At 42.7% G+C, this 10,052-nt stretch overlaps 1 pseudogene; it reads left to right on the top strand.

Annotated features, from left to right (window-relative positions):
- Positions 1-8,506: 8,506 nt before the first annotated feature.
- Positions 8,507-9,757, top strand: LOC114611506 (annotated as a pseudogene).
- Positions 9,758-10,052: the final 295 nt, after the last annotated feature.

Below are 10,052 nucleotides of genomic sequence, written 5' to 3' on the forward strand. Positions count from 1 at the left end.
CAAAAAAAAAAAAAAAAAAAAAAAGAACGAAAGAAAACAGAGAGACGATGCCACAGCCATGTGCTCTATAAACTCAGTGGACAGGGAAGGATAAATGGCTTGTATGAAACATTTGTCTAGACAGATGGGATTCGATGTTTATATTTAAGGTGAGCACTGATAGAATGATTTAAATTCTCTGAATCTTAAAAGGAATCAGAAAAGCTGGAGGCTGGAGAATAATTTGTGTATATTTCCCTCCACATTCACATTTTTTTTTTTTTTGTTTTTTGAGATACATTCACATATTAAGACACCTCCAAAAGTGCATCATGGCCCCTATTGTAACCACAGTTCCTTTGTAACGGCCGGTTCTGCTACTTTGTAATAGCCCGTTCTGCTGCTCCGGTCAGCAGGTCAGGGTTTAGCAAGAGAGAGAGTGGGGACGGAGGAGGGGCGAGAGATCCAAAAGATGGATACAAGACAAAGTCTGGTCAAATCTCCTTAAGTCTCTTGTATTCGCTAGAAGGTACTAGGTATTTATACCCTTTACCACGTGATTTGCCCTCGTGGACAAGCTCAACTGAAGACAATATGTCAAATGCCTTGTAGCTATGGATACCACATGCACCTTGCAACTGGGGGCACTAAACAGTGTAACAAGATGTTTATCAGAGTGTGTTCAGCTGTTGTGGGCTGTTGAAAACAAGTCTCTTGTCAGGATATATGGCTCGAGATGGCTACAAAGATGATAGCCACTTTCAGCTAAGAGTTGGTTTCCAACACCATATAACTTTATTTTTTTCAAAACCTATTTTTTTTTTTTTTTTTGGTTTTTCAAGACAGGGTTTCTCTGTGTAGTTCTGGCTGTCCTGGAACTCACTCTGTAGACCAGGCTGGCCTTGAACTCAGAAATCCGCCTGCCTCTGCCTCCCAAGTGCTGGGATTAAAGGCGTGTGCCACCACCGCCCGGCTCAAAACCTATTTTTAATGGTGGTTCTTAAATGCTTTAACCTCCCGTTTAGCCCACCACTCACTAGAGGTCGTGGAAAAGAAAGGATACAGGAGAAGTGGACCTGCTTAGAAAGGTTCTTTGGAGCAACTCCTGTATGTCTTGTCTAGAAATCTGCAGTTCAGTTCACAGGTCAGCAGTGGCAGCTTGATCCACTTGCAAACACTTCACAGATACACCAGCAGTCCAGTTCGGTAGAGTTAGAATAGCAAACATGAATCAGCAGCGGTGCCACTGCCTAGCAGAGACAGTCAGGCCTCACTTAGCCTCAGCTTGAATCAGCAGGAAGAATACCAGGAGAAGTTCTTGACTGTGCTTCTCTCAACAAAGAGAAAATCAGAGAAGACTCTAGACCCACAAGCATTACACAGCTAGCTCTATAAGCAGGCTTAGCGCAGCCTCTGTCACTGTCTTGGAATCCTATTTATACTCCCCCAAAACATCACTGTGTCTCCTTCATGTGCCTTGCCTCAGCACATGTATCTGTCTCAGCTCACATCACTCTGCCAATCAGCTTGAGTCCTCAGACGCCACAAGAAACTGCAGCACACCACCAGAAGTTTTTTGGTCCATTTCTGTCTATGGAGTCCAGACAAATGCTGCTCAACTAGGCAATGTAAGGCAGACCAATACATGCATGTCATTAGGAAAGAATCCTTCATCCTGTGTCCTTTCACATGCTTGCTTTAGCAGAACATCTTCTGTCCTGTGTCTGCTTCAGCAAAATATTCCTTCACAAGTCTGCTTTAGTCCTCCCCCTGTGTCCACTTAGGAAAACATTCCATCATGTTTTTGCCCCAGCAAAACACCTTCTAACATAACTGACTTTCCAAAGAACCCTTATGTTTCCACTTCAGGTCCAAAAGTCTTCACTAGTGATGACGCTCAGAAATAAGAATAAAGAAGTACCCAAATATTTATTATTTATTTATTTATTTATTTATTTATTTATATGAGTACACTGTAGCTGTCTTCAGACACACATCAGAAGAGGGCATCGAATCCCATTACAGATGGTTGTGAGCCACCATGTGGTTGCTGGGAATTCAACTCAGGACCCCTGGAAGAGCAGTCAGTGCTCTTAACTGCTAAGCCAACTCTCCAGCCTCCCAAATCTTATTTTTAAAAAAGATTTATTTTTATTTTATATGTATGTGTGTGGCGGTTTGAATATGCTTGGCCCAGGGAATGGGACTATTAGGAAGTATAGCCTTGTTGGAGTAGGTGTGGCCTTGCTGGAGGAAGTGTGTCACTGTGGGGGTGGGCTTTAAGAGGCTCTCCTCCTAGCTGCCTAGAAATCAGTCTTCTTCTAGCTGCCTTCTGATCAAGATGTAGACCTCTCAGCTCTTTCTCCAGCCCTATATCTGCTTGGATGCTACCATGCTTTCTGCCTTAATGATAATGGAGTGAGCCTCTGAACCTCTGAAACTGTAAGCCAGCCCCAATGAAATATTTGCCTTCATAAGGGTTGCCTTGGTCATGGTGTCTCTTCACAGTAATGGAAACACTAACTAAAACGATGGGCATTTGCTTGCTGGTTTGTCTGTACAGCAAGTGTATACAGCGCCTACAAAGTCCAGAAGAGGGTGTTAGATCCCTGAGACTGGAGTTACAAGCAGTTGTGAGTGGTCATGTGGGCTCTGGAAGAACAGCCAGTGCCTTCACTAAGCTATCTCTCTAGTCCCAAACATCATTTTTTTTATTACTGACCCAGAGAACTTTGTAATTACATTTACCAGGTATCAGTGACAATTTCTGAATCATACTTTTGTATAAAAATAGAAAAGTTATTTGGCCTGAATTTTTATTATTGCTTATATTTATATTGTAATAATTAGAGGCTAATTTACTTATATATTGCATTTAAATTTTAAAAATAAGCTAGGCATGGTGGTGCATGCCTTTAATTCCAGCACTTGAAAGGCAGAGACAGAAGGATCTCTGTGAGTTCTAGGCTAGACTAGTCTGTAGAGTGAATTCCAGGACAGCCAGGACTAATGTAGAGACCCTATCTCAGAAATCCCCATAAGTTCCAGGTGTGGTGGTGCACATCTTTAGTCTCAGGCACAAAAGCAGGAGGATCTCTGTATGAGATTAAGGCTATACTGACCTACATGGTGAGTTCTAGGACAGTCAGAACTCACAGTGAGATCCTGTTTGAAAAAACAAATAAAATAAATAAATACAAATAAATTAAAAACAAAAATTTTAAATGAACAACAACAACAACAAAAAAAAAACGTTTATCAGAGAGCTAGTAAGATGGCTTAACAGGTAAAGACTCTTGTTGTCAAGCTTGACAACCCGAGTTCCATTTCTAGGACACACAGAGGTGTTGACCTCCAATATACATCCAATATACATGCCCTGGAACTAACTACCTCGCTCCCACTCCTCGCTCCTCTCTCTCTCTCTCTCTCTCTCTCTCTCTCTCTCTCTCTCTGTCTATCTTTAAAAAATTAAAAAAATAAGAGTATAGAGTTTAACATCTCTAAAAACATCAAAACAGTTTTAAAATTTATGGATCCCTTTTGACATATAAGAATATAGCTCTTTATTGCAGGGTGAGGTGTGTGGCGAGCCGATTGGAAGGGCTGAGACAGGGTTTCATGTACATCACACTGGCTGAACTCTGTATAACTGAGGCTGAACTACTGATCCTCCTGCCTCCACCTCCCCAAGGGCTGGGATTACAGGTAGACTCCACCAAGATCAGTTTTACTTTCTTGAAGGGCGTTGTGGGTTTAAATCTGATCGGCTTTTTTTTTTAAGTATTAAATCTTCTTAATTGGTTAGATTTGTGATGATTCAAAAATACACAATGGTTTGAAGTCATTTGTTCACTGAATAAGCATGTACTCAATGCTTAGCATGTGTAGGTGTTGTTCTAAGATGGCACTAAACCAAATAGACAAGAATGCCTATCTCTGGGGAGCTTATGTTTAGGAGGGGAGGGAGGACACCACACAATAGAGTACAAAGTGTGCTACCAAACGAAAACTGATACGAAAATAAAATATGGGCTGCTGGGGTTTGAAGAGGTCATAGTTATTGTTACTTTGGGGGATTAAACACAGACTCTGACGCTTGCTAACCATATGTTCTTCCACTGAGTTACACCACTAGCCAATTATTTCACAATTGAAAATTATTGCACTATTAAGTGGAGTTGACAGGAAAGAGTTCCATAAGAAGTAGAGATTAATTAAGCAAAGGTTTTTACAGTATAAAGGATTGAACCATGCACACACATCAGGGCAGGGACCACTTCAGCAGTGGTACCCTGGAGACAGTGTACATGGCAAGGAGAAAGTGGGAAACAGGATATGCAGATTATCTGGACCCTTGTGGGTCATCCAACACTTGCAGTGAAAGGAAGTATTGTGAAAGAAAAATGATTCATGCACATTTAATGTCTGAACCCCCCAGGGCCCAGAGAGTGACTCCTAAATAAAATACCTTTTGCTGTTTGCGGAAACAAGAAGTCAATGGAGAAAGATTGACTACAGAACTGAAGCAAAGAATGTACAAAAGAGCTTGGTAAATCTTTCTCTAGGAGACTCCGAGGAAGCAAAACTGCCAAGACTGTTAAAAGAACTCAGGAGCTTGCCGGGTGGTGGTGGCACATGCCTTTAATTCCAGCACTTGGGAGGCAGAGGCAGGCGGATTTCTGAGTTCAAGGCCAGCCTGGTCTACAGAGTGAGTTACAGGACAGCCCGGGCTATACAGAGAAACCCTGTCTCGAAAAACAAACAAACAAAAAAACAAAACAAAAACAAAACAAAACAAAAACAAAACAAAACAAAAAAAGAACTCAGGAGCTCTTTCAAAGTATGTCCCACTAACAGAAGATGGAACATGTTTCCACTTGATCAATTGAGAAGTACCTAGCAGAGCATCTCAGCACACCTCTGGATGTGTCTGTAAGAGCATCTATTGAGAGGATTAATTAATGGGACAATGCACACTCTGATTATGGCAGGCTAGAGGTCAGGACTGAGTAAAGTAGGGAAACTGGAAGCCACAAGTTCAGGCATATGTCTCTCTGCTTCCTGCCTGCCATGAGCTTAGGAATTTGTCCTTTACACCTTCTGCCACAGTGAACTGAATCCATGAGCCAAAATAAATCTTTCCTCTTTGAATCATTTCTCTTGGGTATTTGCTCATAGAGACAGCAAATAGCAGAAAGTTAACAGAAAATTTGTTACCAGAGAAGTGGGGTCATAATAGGGTCTATTCTCTTTTTCTGGTTTTTTGAGACAGAGTTTCTCCATGTAGCCCTGGCTGTCCTTGAACTGGCTCTGTAGATCAGACTGGCCTTGAACTCACCTGTCTCTGCCTCCCAAGTGAAGGTATTGAAGGTGTACACCACTACCGCCCAACGTAGGGTCTATTTTTGATGATGTGATTTAGAATCCGTTGGAATCAGTGATAGGAGTCATTTGGAAAAGCTTAGACAGTAGAGAAATTTTTAGAATGTTGCAGGTACAGCTTATATGGGGAGCCTAGGGAAAATTCTGAACCTCAGATTGCTGATGAGAATTTGGGAAGAAAAGATGACTCATGAGAAAGAGGATTGTATTGGGAAAAATGTGAACAAAGTTTTGTTTTGTTTTACCACTAGGTAACACTTTGTATTTGTTTATGCCCTAAGATTTTATAGTTGGTTGTGTGTGACAGACAGATTGAGTTAGTGAAGAAAATGTGACACTTCCAACATTCTGACTCTCTCACCTGGATATTGCTGGCTACCTTTAGCTCGTAATAGCACAGGGCCACCTGGGGAAGTATTTCTCCATGCTCGGCCATCCAGGTACTCAAAGGTCATTGCAGCTATTATCCAAGGGTGACTGGCTACTGTTCTAGTTATCAGTTGACCTTAGCATTGCAGACTTTTTGAGTACATAGAGTATAAGAGTTATGGGGTCAGCCAGTCATGGTGGTATATATGTATGTATGTATGTATGTATGTATGTATGTATGTATGTATGTATGTATATTACCAGCACTAGGGGTGTGAAGGCAGAAGGATGAAGATCTAAAGGCCAGCTACACAGTGATTTTGAGGCTAGCATTGTCTAATTGAGCCTTAGTCCTCCTCAAAATGAATGAATGAATGAATGAATGAATGAATGAATGAATGAATGAAACGAAACAGTTATGGGGGCATTGAAGCTTCCACTCAGATTTTATAGGAAGGCTTGAAAAACCAGATGATGCATTGCATGGTAAAGATTCCTGTTGGCATCCCTTGAAAAGATGATGTGTGAAACTGTGAGGATAAAGCTGAAGCTACAGTAGAGACCATGTTAAGTTAGAGATACCAGGAATGTAGAATGTCTGCCTACAAAACCTGCAGGTACCAAGCAGTACCAACCCAAGAGTGAAGTCTTGGCCATGTGACCTAAAAATGGCAAGGCCACAGGGGTGACACTTCCTAAACCCTTTGGATATCATATCATGTGCCCTAGATGGTAGGCATGGAGCTATAGAGTTTGCTGTTTGTCTTTCTCGTTTCCAGTCCTGATTTCTATGCTTCCATTCCACTCTTTGGGGACAAGAATACTTATTCACTTACTCTGTATCATTGTATTTTAGGGGCAGGTACCTGGGTTTTTGTTGCGTGTGTGTAAGAGAGAGGAGGGAGAGAGAGGAAGAGAAAGAGAGAGAACATCACATCAAATATTGGCTTTGAATCTCAGAGGAGACTTTTTTTTTGTTTTTTGTTTTGTTTTGTTTTGTTTTTTGAGACAGGGTTTCTCTGTGTAGTCCTAGCTGTCCTGGAACTCACTCTGTAGACCAGGCTGGCCTCGAACTCAGAAATCCACCTGCCTCTGCCTCTCAAGTGCTGGGATTAAAGGCATGTGCCACCACTGCCTGGCCGGCAGATTCTTGAAGAGAGACTAAATTGCATGATCTAAAGTACCTGAGCCTTTAGAGGTCATAGGTGAGAATTGCAAATGTGTTTGGGTGTCTCCTGCTTGAGTGTTGTCGTTAAGATGGCTAATATTGACTGCTGGCCTAGGTAGATTACGAAGTGATAGGAAGCACTCAGTCCTGAGACATCTTCATTAAATTCTTTCCCTTGGGGCTCAGGAAAAAAGGAGTGGAAAGATTCAGCTGGGCAGTAGTGGTGCACACCTTTAATCCCAGCACTTGGGAGGCAGAGGCAGGTGGATTTCTGAGTTTGAGGCCAGCCTGGTCTACAGAGTGAATTCCAGGACAGCCAGGACTACACAGAGAAACCCTGTCTCGAAAAACATATATATATATATCTGATAAACAACGTATTCTATAGGAAAACTGTAAATGAAAGGTCTTTGCAATACCAAGTATGCCAATGGGAAACCAGATCCAGATAGAAGATGAGAAAGTTGTTTTTACTGATTTATTTTAGTAAAGACTTAAAATATACAGACATAATCATAATATCACTACTTTCCTCCTCCTCCTCTTCCTCCTCTTTTTCCTCTCCTTCATGTATATGAGTTGTAGTGGTTTGAATATGCTTGGCCCAGGAAGTCTCAAGAAAGCCCAGCAGAGTCTTTGTTCTCTGGTTTAGTCTTATGAAGATCATTTTATTGAAAAGGAGCAAGTTGAGAAAGGAAAAATATAAAATGTATGGTTCAAGTAATAAAGGGGCCCCAGGAAGTGAAATGGAGCTGAATCCTATGTTTAAGAAGATAAACAGATTAACAGAGTAGTGACCTTGGGGTAAGATTCTACCCAGCTAAGCTTAGGCCCAAGCATGGTGGCACACACCTTTAATCCCAGGAGACAGAGGCAAGCCGACCTCTGAGTTCAAGGCTAGTCTGGTATAGACCAAGTTCCAAGAAAAGCTTAAATCCAGGCATAGTGGTACATGCCTTAATCCCAGCATTAAGGAGACAGAGCCATGCAGATCTTTGAGTTCAAGGTCACTCTACAGAACAAGTTCCAGGACAGCCAGGCTTAGGCAGTGAAGGAGTTGGAAAACAGAAAACTAGTGATAATGTAATAGAACACAGGGGACATGTTCCAGCCCCAGAAAGCAGCAGAACTTGGCAGCTTTGGCCATGTGGTTTTGGCTTTAGAGTCAGAGATAGAAGGGACTACTGGGACAATTGATGCTGGTTAGCTGAAGCTAAGAAATTAGCGGTGATTAAGAAGAGACCAGCGCTGTGCAATGGTAGCGCAGGCCTTTAATCCCAGCACTTGGGAGGCAGAGGCAGGCGGATTTCTGAGTTCGAGGCCAGCCTGGTCTACAGAGTGAGTTCCAGGACAGCCAAGGCTACACAGAGAAACCCTGTCTCGAAAAACCAAAAAAAATAAAAATAAAGTAAAAAAGGAAGGGGTTTACTGCTGTACCCGGAACTGTTGCCAAGTTGATTTTGTTCTTGTTGTTTGTTTGTTTGCTTTTTTTTTCTGGTTTGATCGCTGCATGCTCTAGGACCCTAGGTATCCGAGACCCTTTGGGGGTCGCGAGAGCGCCACCTTGTCCTGTCCTGCCCCTTGGTGGGTTCAGCTCCCACCACCATGGCTCCTGTGTCAGGCTCGCGTAGCCTCTGGGGGAGGCCTCTGGGGGAAAATGTTGCAGTTTGTCGAGGAGCCCCAAATCCATCAAATCTTCCCGCTCCCCGCGGTGTCGCCGGTCTCGCTCGCGCTCTTGTTCTCGGTTCGGTTCGGTGACCGGAATGGCCTCAGCCATTCGCTGAGTGGCTTCAGCCAAAGCTCTCGAAACCAATCTTATCGCTCCTGCTCTCGATCGCGTTCTCGAGAACAGCCTTCCGCACAGCGGAGTGCCCCTTTTTCCCCTGCATCCTCGTCCGCCTATTATAGCGGCTACTCGCGTCCCTACAGGGGCGACAAGCCATGGTCTAGCCTGCTGGACAAGGAAAGGGAGGAGAGTCTGGGGCAGAAGAGATCAAGTGAAAGAGAGAGGATTGGAGAATTGGGAGCTCCTGAAGTTTGGGGACTTTCTCCATAGAATCCTGAACCAGACTCTGATGAACATACACCAGTAGAGGATGAAGACCCAAAGAAAAGCACTACTTCAGCATCTACTTCAGAAGATGATAAGAAGAAGAAAAGGAAATCTAGTCATTCAAAAGAAAGAGCCAAGAAAAAGAGAAAGAAACAGTCATCTAAAAGAAAACATAAAAAGTATTCTGAAGATAGCGACAGTCACTCTGAATCTGACACAGACTCCAGTGATGAAGATACAAAAAGAAGAACAAAGAAAGCTAAGAAAAAGGAAAAGAAGAAGAAACGAAGAGGGAAGAAATACAAGAAAAAGAAGTCTAAGAAAAACAGAAAAGAGTCCAGTGATTCGAGCTCTAAAGAGTCCCAAGAAGAATTTCTAGAGAATCCTTGGAAAGATCGATCAAAGGCAGAAGAACTGTCAGATCTGATCGGCCCAGAGGCTCCCAAAACACTTGCCTCCCAACGTGATAAGCCTTTGAACTATGGCCACGCTCTGTTACCTGGTGAAAGTGCAGCTATGGCTGAATATGTAAAAGCTGGAAAGTGTATCCCGAGAAGAGGTGAAATTGGCTTAACTAGTGAAGAGATCGCATCATTTGAATGTTCCGGATACGTAATGAGCGGTAGCAGACATCACCGAATGGAGGCCGTTCGACTTCGGAAAGAGAACCAGATCTACAGTGCTGATGAGAAGAGAGCCCTGGCATCCTTTAACCAAAAAGAAAGACGAAAGAGGGAGACAAGATTCTGGCCAGCTTTTGTGAGATGGTATACAGAAAGACCAAAGGGAAGGATGACAAGTGAGGACTTCCTGACTTTACAAGTGGATATTTTTAACATCAAAAAGGAAATTGTGGGTTCTGAACATAAACATAAAAAAATATTGTTTGTTTGTGTTTTGAGTTATTTTTTGATGTGCGGTTTCAATTAGCCCAGGTCAGCCTCAGGCTTTGTAGCCAAGGATGACTCTGAACTCTTGCTCTCCTGCCTCCACCTTCCAAGTGCTGAGATTCCAGTTGTGTGCCACCAGGCCCAGCCAAAAAGACTATCGTGCTATAAAATGGCTTTTCAGGACTTCTGTGCCTTCTTTTTAATTCTT

The sequence above is a fragment of the Grammomys surdaster genome, unplaced genomic scaffold (genome assembly GCF_004785775.1).
Source record: "Grammomys surdaster isolate TR1022 unplaced genomic scaffold, NIH_TR_1.0 126113, whole genome shotgun sequence".
Lineage (NCBI taxonomy): Eukaryota > Metazoa > Chordata > Mammalia > Rodentia > Muridae > Grammomys > Grammomys surdaster.